The sequence below is a fragment of the Stegostoma tigrinum genome, chromosome 32 (genome assembly GCF_030684315.1).
Source record: "Stegostoma tigrinum isolate sSteTig4 chromosome 32, sSteTig4.hap1, whole genome shotgun sequence".
Taxonomy (NCBI): Eukaryota; Metazoa; Chordata; class Chondrichthyes; order Orectolobiformes; family Stegostomatidae; genus Stegostoma; species Stegostoma tigrinum.
Genome location: NC_081385.1, coordinates 33203488 through 33215962, shown reverse-complemented (window position 1 = coordinate 33215962; position 12475 = coordinate 33203488). Strand labels below are relative to the sequence as shown.

General features: G+C 42.3%; 1 protein-coding gene across 4 annotated transcripts in view; it reads right to left on the bottom strand.

Annotated features, from left to right (window-relative positions):
* Positions 1–12252, bottom strand: part of st3gal4 (ST3 beta-galactoside alpha-2,3-sialyltransferase 4) — a 111983-nt gene extending 99731 nt beyond the window's left edge. Inside the window, exon 1 of one of the 4 annotated variants that reach the window (XM_048562332.2) lies at positions 11965–12252. The gene's annotated coding sequence lies outside the window, so the exon portion shown is untranslated. Of the gene's footprint in view, positions 1–11237; positions 11439–11964 lie in introns of those variants that run through there. The other 3 variants (XM_048562330.2, XM_048562326.2, XM_048562327.2) reach the window with 3 other exon arrangements.
* Positions 12253–12475: the final 223 nt, after the last annotated feature.

Here is a 12475-nt window from a genome sequence, read left to right as displayed (position 1 = left end):
AGTCACATTTCAAATTCTATCTCCTGCCTCAGATGTCCATCTAATTTCCTTCTGAACTCACTGATCTGCTCCACTTCTGGCACCCTCGTAGGTACAGAGTTCCAGCTCATTTTTAATGCTTTGAGTGACAAATATTGTTCTCACATCTCCCCCTTGCATCTCTTGCCCAAGGCCTTAAATCATTGTCCTTTAGTTGTTATGCCATCAACTACTGGGAACAGCTATGCAGTTTCACACTTGGCTGAAACATAGAAAATAGGAGCAAAAGTAGGCCATTCGGCCCTTTAAGCCGACTTTGCTATTCAATGTGATCACGGCTGATTATCCAACTCAATACCATGTTCCCTCTTTCTCCCATATCCTTCAATTCCTTTAAACCTAAGAACTGTATTAACTCCTCTGCAAAAGCATTCAAAGCCTTAGTCTCAACTTCTTTCTGTGGTACAGAATTCACTCTCTGGGTGAAGAAATTTCTCATCTCAGTCCTAGCTGGCCTACCACGCATCGTCAGACTGTAACCCCTGGTCCTTGACTCCCCAGTCATCGGGAACATTCTTCCTGCCTGTGCTGCCAGACCTGCTGAGCTTTTCCAGCAACTTGAGCTTGCTCCTGATCTACAGCATCTGCAGTTCTTTCTGCTTGCATTCTCTCTGGAGCAGTGGAGGCCAAGGGGAAACCTGACAGAAGTTTATGAAATTATGAAAAGCACAGACAGGGTTGGCAGTCACTATCTTTTTCCCAGCGGTGAATTCTCTAATACTAGAGGGCATGGATTTAGGGTTAGAAGGAGAAAGTTCAAAAGAGATGCGAGGAGCAAACTTTTTTTTTTAAACAGGGAGCTAGGTGCTTAGAACACATTGCCAGGGTGGTAGTGGTGGAGGAGGCAGATATGAAGGGGTGTTTAAGGGGCTTTAAATAAACACATAAATAAGCAAGGAATGGAGGGATATGGGTCATGAGCAGGCAGAAGGAATTAGTTTAATTTGGCACAACAAGGTGTAGAGTGGATGAACACAGCAGGCCAAGCAGCGCCATAGGAGCAGAAAAGCTGATGCTTTGGGCCTATTTTCCTGAAGAAGTGGGTCCAGGCCCAAAACGTCAGCTTTCCTGCTCCTATGATGCTGCTTTTGGCCTGCTGTGTTCATCCAGCTCTACACCTTGTTATCTCAGATTCTCCAGCATCTGCAGTTCCTACTATCTCTGAAACTAGTTTAATTTGGCGTTATTTACCATAAGACCATAAGACATAGGAGTGGAAGTAAGGCCATTCAGCCCATCAAGTCCACTCCGCCATTTAAATCATGGCTGATGGACATTTCAACTCCACTTCCCTGCACTCTCCCTGCAGCCCTTGATTCCTTTTGAGATCAAGAATTTGTCAATCTCTGCCTTGAAGGCATCCAACGTCCCGGCCTCCACTGCACTCTGTGGCAATGAATTCCACAAGCGCACCACTCTCTGGCTGCAGAAATGTCATCTCATTTCAGTTTTAAATTTACACCCTCTAATTTTAAGGCTGTGCCCACGGGTCCTAGTCTCCCCGCCTAACGGAAACAACTTCCTAGCGTCCACCCCTCCTAAACCATACATTATCTTGTAAGTTTCTATTAGATCTCCCCTCAACCTTCTAAACTCTACTGAGTACAATCCCAAACGTTACTTTAGAATCTTGGATCATATCGTACAGAAGAGGCCCTTTGGCCAAACAAGTCTATACCAGTGTATTTAGTGCCATGATACCTTTTTGGAGTTCTGCACAAAACCCCAAACTCATGGACAAGTCTCCAGTTCCTGTCAACCAAAGTTTTATTATATTGTGAAGTATTGTTGCATACTGTGATTTATGTCATTAGGGTTGATGCAAAGGCTCTCATGTCACACCTTCACATCAGTGATAGACCAAACATATCAGAGTGAGAACTTGCTTTCACAATAGGTACTGAGTTTCAAATAACTTACACAGGGCAATGTCATCTTCAGCTTCCTGCAAATACAATCATTGTCAAAGGTTTAATCTAACTATGGAATTTACAAGCACAAAACTATTGAAGATGCAGCGTTTGGACATTTTGGATCAAAGTGTGTAGAAGGTAAAGTTTCACATGACAGGGTGGCCATACAATTACAAATTGGTTCCACGCCAACCTTGCAACTACAAGAGGTGAAGAATGAGGGAGAGGCTGATCCCTTGATCAGCACACCACAGTCTGGCAATTAAAAAGTAATTGGCTGCTGTCTTATTGAACCCACTCTAGATTTTCAGTTGTGGACAAACCCTGGTAGGTTTAGTATAAGAGTCAGAGGTTTGCAGCATAGAAACAGGTCCTTCGCATCAACTTGCCCACGCTGCCCAGTTTTCGCAATTAGTCTAGTCCCATTTGTCTGTGTTTGGTCCACATCCTTCCATACATCTCCCATCCATGTACCTTGCAAATGTTTCTTAAATGACAAAACTGTACTCACTTCCTCCACTACCTCTGACAGCCCATGCCAGACATTCGCCACCCTCTGCGTGAAGGAAGTGCCCCTCTGAACCATTATGTATCTCTGCCCTCTCACCTTACACCTATGCCCCCTTGTTTTAGGCTCAGCAACTGTGGGAAAAAGCTCTTGGCTATCTATGCCTTTCAAATTTTATGAACTTCTATTACGTCAACCCTCAGTCCCCTGCATTCCAGGGAAAAGTCCCAGGCTATCCAGCCTCTCCACATAACTTAAACCTTCCAGTCCAGGTAGCATCCTAGTAAATCTTTTGTGCACTCTCTCACTTAATTATGTCCTTACCGCAGTTGGAAATAATTCTTAAGAAACAGTGTTAAAAACAAGCTAGTTCTCGGTCAGTTCCTCATATTGGGCTCCACCCGCCATGCTTCGTTCATTGACAATCCTTTGACCATCTGGACCTCTTCTCTCTCAATATCCTGCTTTCTATGGTTCAAGTTCCCATATGTCAGCTGACAATACAGCACACACTTCCAGTGTTCCTTTTCGCTGTTGCACATAGTTTATTCAACAATATGATAACTTTTAAAAAATCAATTGTAGCAGGCTATACAGTGACCCAAAGTTCATATTTATAACAGTTGTCAATAAATTGTATAATTTACATGTTTCTGGTTAGTTTTTTTCGATTTAGTTTCCTTTTTCCTAGGTTGTACACAGATGTCTAAAAGAGGAAGAACCAAATGGTGAGTTTGATAAAATCAACCAGAGTGTCTTTAAAGGATCTTGCAACAGCTGAAAAAGGGTAAAATGTTCACCATTAATTTGGAAAACCCTACAACAATGCACATCCGTAGCATGTTTCAGCAGCTGGCAATCAGTGCAATAATCTCTCATACTTCCTATTCAAATTATTAATACGTCAAAATTTCTACTCAAACTCTTACAGTGAAGTGAAAAAAAGAATTGAGGGAAAATGGGGGAAAACAAGGACATATCATAATCCTTTGTTGTCAAAAAACAGATGTACATTGTGGCACAGGCTGACATTTTCTCTTCTGAGAAATGCTTTGCATTAGTCAAAAAAATGCTGACACGATTCTTTGAAGTGAGAAAATAAAAATATGAATCCAACTCTCCAACAGCAGGGGAACAGTCCCTTTGGTCCAACTTGTCCACATTGACCAGATATCCCAATCTGAACTCATCCCATTTGCCAGCAATTGACCCAAATCCCTCCCAACCCTGCCTATTCATACACCCATAAAACATAGCAGCAGAAGTTAGACCATTCAGCCCAACAAGTCTGCTCCACCATTCAATCATAGTCGACAAGTTTCTCAACCCCATTCTTCCTGTAACCCTTGATCCCCTTGACAATCAAGAGCCTATCTATCTCAGTCTTAAATGTACCCAATGGCCTGATCTCAACGGCCTTCTGTGACACTGAATTCCATAGATTCACCACTCTCCGGCTGAAGACATTTCCCCTTTATCTCCATTCTAAAAGGTCTTGCTTTTACTCTAAGGCTGTACCCTCGGGTCCTAGTCTCTCCTATCAATGGAAACATCTTCCCAACATCCTCTCTGTCCAGGCCATTCAGTATTCTGTACGTTTAACCCTCTTATCACAAGAGGGTTGGAATATAAAAGCAGTGATGTGCTTCTGAGACTTTATAAAAGTCTAGTTAGGCCCCATTTAGAATACGGTGTCCAATTTTGGGCCCCACACCTCAGGGAGGACATACTGGCCCTGGAGCATGTCCAGCAGAGATTCACACGGATGATCCCTGGAATAGTAGGCCTTACGTATGATGAACATCTGAGGATCCTGGGATTGTATTCATTAGAGTTTAGAAGGCTGAGGGGAGATCTAATAGAAACATACAAGATAATGTATGGCTTAGGAAGGGTGGACGCTGGGAGGTTGTTAGGCGGAGAAACTAGGACCCATGGGCATAGCCTTAGAATTAGAAGGAGTAAATTTAGAATGGAAATGAGGAGACATTTCTTCAGCCAGAGTGTGGTGGGCCTGTGGAATTCATTACCACGAAGCGCAGTGGAGGCCGGTACGTTAAATGTCTTCAAGGCAGAGATCAATAATTTCTTGATTTCGCAAGGAATTAAGGGCTATGGGGAGAGTGCGGGTAAGTGGAGTTGAAATGTCCGTCAGCCATGATTAAATGGCAGAGTGGACTCGATGGGCCGAATGGGCTTACTTCCACTCCTATGTCTTATGGTCTAAGTTTCAACTAGATTCCTCTCTCATCCTTCTAAATCGAGTATAGACCCAGAGTCCTCAAACATTCCTCATGTTTTAAACTTTTCATTTCTGGGACCATTCTTGTGAACCTCCTCTGAACTTGCTCCAGGGCCAGTACATCTTTCCTGAAATGTGGGGCCGAAACGGTGAACAGTACTCCAAATGAGGTCTGCTCATGCACCCATCCAAATGCCTTTTAAATGTTGTAACTGTACCCACCTCCACCACTTCCTCTGGCAGTTCATCCCATACAGGCGCTACCCTTGGCATGAAAACATTACTCATGTCCTTTTTAAATCTTTTCCCTTTCATCTTAAACCTATGCCCTCAGGTTTTGGACACCCCGCCCTGGTGGAAAAGACCTTGACTACTCACCCTATTTATGCCCCGCATGATTATTTCAACCTCACTCAGGTCATCCCTCAGCTTCCGACACTCCAGGGAAAATACCCCCAGCCTATTCAGCATCTGCCTACAACTCAAACCCAGCAACATCCTTGTAAATCTTTACCAAACTGTCTCAATTAACAATATCTTGCCTACAACAGAGAGCCCAGAATTGAACGTAATATTCTAAAAGTGACCTCACTGATGTTCTATACAGCATGGTATAACCTCCCAACTCCTTTATTCAATGCACTGACCCATAAAAGGCAAACATGCTGTCACCGCCCTGTCTTAACTGCAACTCCACCTTTGAGGAACTATGAATCGGCACTTCCCAGGCCGCGACCAGTACAAGTCCTGCCCTGATTTGCCTTACCAATATACTACCTCACATTTATCTAAATTAAACTCCATCTGCCACTCCTCAGCCCATTTGTCCATCTGATTAAGATCCTGTTGTACTGAGAAAATCTACTTCATGGTCCATTATACCAACTATTTTGCAGCTGCAAACTTACTAACCAAAGCTCTCAATGAAAATGAAAAAAACCTGGATCAGGCAGCATTCATGGAGAGAGAACAACCTAACATTGAGTCTAGATGACTCTTCATCAGAGCTCTTGAAACATTAGCTTGCTCCCTATCTGTGGACGCTGTCTGATATGCTATCATCAGTGGTAACAGCCTAATTCTCATAGCTACGGAACATATGGTCATGAGAAGGTACCTGGTTCATCATTACTTTCAACAACTCCTTTTGAATCTACAAATTTCTAATCCATACCAGGCAACTTCGAACAGTCAGGATCCCATGCTATACAGTTCTTTTCAATATGTTTATCAATAATATTTCCCAGCCACCTCTCTCTTTTATAACAAACATCTTGTTGATTGGAAACCAGTTTCAATGGCCTGGTATTATATATCTTAAGGCTAGCAAAGTTTTCTGAGACTTCACGAAAACTTTACTGTCTGCGTTGTCTCAAATAGTCAAAAAAAAAGTAGAGTTAATTGTAGTCCCTTCTCAAGCTAGGGGTTCATTATTTATTGCTATGGAACTTCAGGATTCTACAAAAAGCTGATGCAGATTATACCCTCTGAGGCCTAGAGCAAAGTCTTAGCATGAACAGCCCATGTAGGTGTAAAATGATAATTTACAGTTTACCTGATCTTTCAGCATATTAATGAGCATTTCTGTCTCTTAAAGCCTGGTCCTTTTCACACAGACTGTTTTAAAACGGATTTCTACATAACAACAATGCTTATACATCCACATGAGTCTGTAAGTTCATTTTTACCAAATGCTTTCTCCTCACATTAATGAGAAATGTTTCCAGTGATCCAAGCCCAATCCCAATTTCTTTTCCATTACATCATCCACAATTTATCTTTACTATGCAAGATTGGCAATCGTCTTAAATCTGGTTGCCAAGGCCTCAAAATAAAATGATTTTTCTTCTTTATACCACACTTTTAAATCCAAACCACCACCTGTTGAAATCCCTTGCTAAGGCAGACTTACTATAGACCATACGGTGTCCTTCAGTACTTCGGATAAAAATCTCACATCCATCACATTTCTTTCATAAGCCTACTATGTTCTTCATTCCTTATTCAGTATCCTTTACTAAAATGTTTAATGTTTTGGATAACAGATGAGCAAGTTATCGCTGTAGTTTTAACAAATGATTTCTACATTTCAGCCTCCATTTCTTTATTTACTTTGATTTCTTGAATGGAGAAGTTACGTTCCATTAAAGAAGCAAAAGTATCCCAGTTGCGTAAATAGCAAATTTGCAGCTTTTCCAAACACAATAGCTTTGTCTTTATCAGATCTGGTTTCATCTGTGCTTATTTCCAATTGATGGTCTACTTAATAATGAGAATATTTCTTTGGATATTACATCCACAGTAATGAAATCATTGATTCCGTCTATTTCAAAAGAAATAAGCTTCTTTTCAAAGATTTTACTGCATTATCATCGCCAAATCTGAAACTGGTGGAACTCTCAAATTCCTTACCAGTCTCCATATTTTTGCTTTACACAGTGTCCAGGTACATTTCACTTCATCTATTCCATTGACTGTAGCTCTGCAACGATTGGCTAAAACTGCATATTGAAAGATTCTGCCAGCACTATGTTCAGTCTTGGCCTGAAAGCTCATGGCCAATACAATGCTCTCTCTTTGGTTGTTGTCTCTGTCTCCTTCCCCCAAATCCTCTATTACATTAGAACAGTTCATGCTGTCACACTTGAATCACATCTGAAACATCAATTAAATATACCCTGAGCACTGCTTGGGTTAATTCCTTTAATTCCTGTCTTTGCTTCTCAAAACTGTCAAAATTGCATCTATCATAAACTTTTCTTAGCAAAGTTTCTTTTGCACTGTTGCCTGTGTGTAGATGATCTCACGGAGGCCATTAACAACATGTGCTCCATTTCTGTCACATGACCAAATTTCCAACTTGTGCCATGAACACGAGTGGAGAAGTAAAATGTTTTCAAAGGAATTTTTTTGGTGCTTCTGAACATACGATCTAATAATGTGTGTTAATCTGAAAATTCTACCCTCATCAAAACACAGAAGCCTGTCTAAACTTGATCATTTTTCCACTGTCTAATAACTTAAATGCCTGCACAGTTTGGGGAATCTGTGGATCAGATGGAATTTCTGCAGTCTTACATAAAATCAGGACCGAACTCCATTATTACTCTCCTATGAGACAACCTTCATTCTTTCTGCATTTGTCAAAAACTAACCAAGTCACACAAGCAGCCTGTAAATTTTTTTGATTCATTTTATCCATGAAAGTTAACAATTTGTTCAAGCCTTCATCTGTGTTCAAATCATCAGTCTCCAACTCTGAAAACTTTACTTTTTATTCTACTTTTGTATGATACAATTTCTTTATGAAAGTGTACAGGTACTCGTGGATACTTCACTTTTCCACTGGTCATAAGGTTCACATTCAGAAACTATAGTGGATAATCATACCCAAATACTTAACATTGTGATTTACTTAACAACAGCACAATGAAGCAACCATGCCAAACTCAACAGAGTCTGGTTTTGTTTCTGTGTGCATAGATGCTGCCACACCTGCTGAGTTTCCCCAATGTTCCATGTTTGTTTCAGATTTCTAGCATCCACAACATTTTCAATGTTATTCAACATCCTCCTTACTCTTGTACCGAAGGCTTTCGGATAAAGCCTGGGAACACTGGATGCCTTGCTAACTGCACCTTATCCTTAAGCTGTGACCCCCCGGGTTCTGGGCTCCCCCACCATCAGAAACATCTTTCCTGCATCAAAACTGAAAGAACTATGGACGCTGGAAATCAGAAGCAGAAACAGAAGCTGCTGGAAAACTTAGCAGGTATGGCATTATTTGTGGAGAGAAATCAGAGTTAACACTTGGGGTCCGCAACATTTCTTAAGAACTGTGAAGTGAAGAAGATCTCATCTGGAGTCTGCTCAAGAAAGTATACAAAAACAGTTGCTGGCTCTGTGGATAGATGTTACTGTTCTCAGCACACTTCAGCTCATGCAAAAATCGACAAATGTCCAGTCCAGTGAGCAGCCCAGCAACTGATAATGGCAAACATGGCTAGTATATCACCTCATATTTCTGAACATTAAATTTCATCCACTGTCTCTATGCCCCTTCCACCAAATGTCCTTTTTAGTTCTGTATTTTCATAGAATCCCCACAAAGTAAAAATCTGGCCCATTGAACCCACACCACTCCTCCAAAAAGCATCCCACCCAGACCCATCCCCTAATTTTATCTCTGTATCCCTGCATTTCCCATGAGTAATCCAGATAGCCTGCACAACCCTGGACATGAAATGCAATTCAGCATGGTCAATCCACCTGATCTACACATCTTTGGACTGTGGGAGGAAAACTGGAGCACCCAGAAGAAACCCGCACAGACACGGGGAGAAGATCTGTGTAGAATCTGCATAATCACCTGAGGGTGGAATCGCACCAGGTCCCTGGCCCTATAAAGGCAAGCAACGCTAACCATGGAGCCACTGTCATTGCCCTTTCCTCCTCGAAGTTTACAATGCTTCCAAATTTTGTATCATTTGTATATTTTGAAACTGTACTGTACAACAAGGTCTAGATTATTTTATATATAATCAGGTAAAAGTCCCAACATTGACCCCAGGGGTAATTCACTCCAAATATTCCCCAGGATGAAAAGCAAAGCCATTTATTTGCTTCTTGCCACTCAGCCAAGAAAGAAAGGGAACGGAAACCCTTAATAAGGCCACCATTCCCCCCACCGGCATGATGCAGCAATAAAGTACTAATATAAGGCAATAATAATTCGAGAATACCTACTCCCAAAACAAAATACCTGGAACCTTTTGTAACATTATGAGGTTTGTAATTTTTTTTATTTAATTATGACAGTGTGGAAACAGCTCCTTCTGCTACGGTCCCTCAAGTCCACACCGACCCTTGGAGCATCCCACCCAGACACATACCCCTATAACCCACCTAAGTTACACATCTGAATACTACAGGCAATTGGGCATGGCTAATCCACCTAACCTGCACATCTTTTGTCTGCAGGAGGAAACTGGAGCACCTGGAGGAAACCCACGCAGACACGGGGAGAATGTGCAAATTCCACTCTTGGGTGACTGTCTGTGTGGAGTCGAACCTGGGTCCCCAGCACCGTGCCGCCCCCAATTCATGTCACATTTTCTACTTGTTGTGGTTGCTGAAGAAACAAAATCTTAACATTACTGGGTTCTGTCTTAGTAGCAACTACCGATTCAAGTCTTGCACGTGATTCAGAGTCATACAGCAAGGAAACAGACCTTTCAGTCCAACAAGTTGATAGTGACCATAATCCCAAACTAAACTATTCCCACCTGCCTGCACTTGGCCCATATCGCTCCAAACCTTTCCCATTCATGTACTTAGCTAAGAGCCTTTAAAATATTGTAGCTGTACCTGGATCTACCAACTATTCTCGAAGTTCATTCTGTACACGAATCACCCTCTGTGTTAAAAAAAGTTTATCCCTCACGTCTTTTTTTAAAACTTCTCTCCTCTCACTTTAGAAATTTGCCCCTAGTCTTGAAATCCCCATCCGAGGGAAGAGACAACTACCACTAACTCTATTGATACTCATGATTTTATAAACCTCTGCAAGGTCACTTCTTAACCTATGATCCAGTGAAAAAAGTCCAAGCCTCTCCGGCCTTTCTTTATACTTCGAACCTTCCACACCCACTGATATCTGTTAAATCTCTTCTGATCCCTCTAGTTTAACAATATCCTTCCTATAACAGGATTCCCAAAACTGGGCACAGTATTCCATAATCGGCCTCACCCATATCCTGTACATCTCAACACGAGTCACTTTACTACGGAGCACGCCTAAAAATTCAAGTGTTTTCCTCATCGTTATTATTTGTACCATGTCTAATATCAGAGAATGCACAAGTTACTCTCTGGGTAACAGTTTCATTTACAGTGCTTTGAAATGTCTGCTTCCCACTTACAACTCTGCTTCAAGCAACTTCAGTTTCTTTACTTCTCTCTCAGTCTACTCCCAGGCCTAACCCTTCAAGCATAACTGCAAACAGATTCACAGAGTCAAAAACTGAACGCAACAGTACTTTTGTATAGGATAACAAAGTGTGAAGCTGGATGAACACAACAGGCCAAGCAGCATCTCAGGGGCACAAAAGCTGACGTTTCAGGCCGAGACCCTTCAGAGAGCTTTTGGTACTTTTGTACAGATGGGCTGCAAGGTGAAAGACCCCTACTTGACCTCCAGAACACAGGCATGAGGAGCAATGGGTCCATAACACCCACACAGGAAAGTACCCCAGCTGAACACTAACCCGACTCCAGGCCTCTTCCCCAATGTCTGGAGTGGGATAATCTCTCAGCCAGCCACGCTGTCGGGACCCAAGTAGGCTATGGAATGCCAGGGCAGAATTCAGAGACCCATGTTCAGGTCTGGAACATGCTGCTTGGAAATGTGGTGGAGCTCGGTTCAGCTGAGAGCACTGAATGATTATTTACAGAAGAAACAATGCGCAGGATTACTGGGGGAAAAAAAACCAAGAGACTGGCACGGAGTCAGTGTGCTCAGAGAACTGGTGCAGACCTGATTGGTGAAATGGGCTCCCTCTGCACAGAAACATTCCGGTGGCGTCCTCACCCCAGTCCCTACAGAGGAGGTCTGCATCTCTTATAAAGCTGCGGTCCAGTAAGCAGGTAAGACAAGGGTCAGCAACACTGGAGTCTCTGGCCCATAACGCTTTAAATTAAGATGGTTTCTCCTTCACCATGGAACATTCTAAAAATCAGCAAAGCCCTCCTCCACCAAAGATGCACTCTGATTCCTCTCGCTGTAATAACACAGCTCAATGGCTTTAAGCTAAAGGGCAGCAGGAGGCTGTTTTTTTTTGTTTTATTTTAATTTGAATCTTTTTATGATCCAAAATGCATTCGCTAAAAGCAAAAGGGAAAACCCGAGAGCCCCAGAAATGGATTGTTCTCGTCTTTCGGAAAGAAGGGTTTTTTTTTAAATTTTCTGGGCTGCCCACACACGAACACTGGAAGGTTATACTGCCCGGGGAAGGGTTTAAACACATGAACATGAGCGGCCATGAGACAATCCCCTGAGCTCCGCAACAAAACGGTGCACAGCTTAATTGGTCCGTTTCGCTAACGGGGATCTCTCAACTCGCAGAACAGAATTAAAAAGCTGCGGATTTTTCTTTTTTTATATAAATTGTACAGTGCGAAAAGCAGTGAATAAACTATATAAAGGGAAGGAGGGGGGCTCCTGTCTTGGAATTAAAGCGATTTCAGTGAAAACAGTGACTCACCCAGCTCTTCGTGTTAGCGCAGACACCACATTCTCTCAACTGATTCCAGTCTTCACTCAGTGCAACACATCGCCCCCACTCCGTCTCTCTCACACAGTGGTAGATAGTCTGCAGTATCCCGGTAAACGAAGCACAACACCAAAGGCTACACTCAAGAGGCCGAGAAGAGAAAGCCTGTGCCCTTACTCGCAGCTCTCCAAAAGAGAGGAACTTCTCCTCCCACCCGCTGGAGGCTGTGCTCAATCTGCTGTTCTGTTCATCCACTTCATTCACCCGCCCAGAGATACCAGGCAGACTACCAGCCAACAGACCTTAATCTAAAATAGACCATCCACAATGCTTCTTATTATAAATTATAGAGTTTTCACCATGCGTTAACTTTATACATGCATCACTCCTTTATACGTCTATCTACAGAATACATCATACTGCAACGCCTAAATATAGACAACTAGATATAGGTATATGCCCCATCATCACAACCTCATTCAAAAGAATTGCAATGGACTCA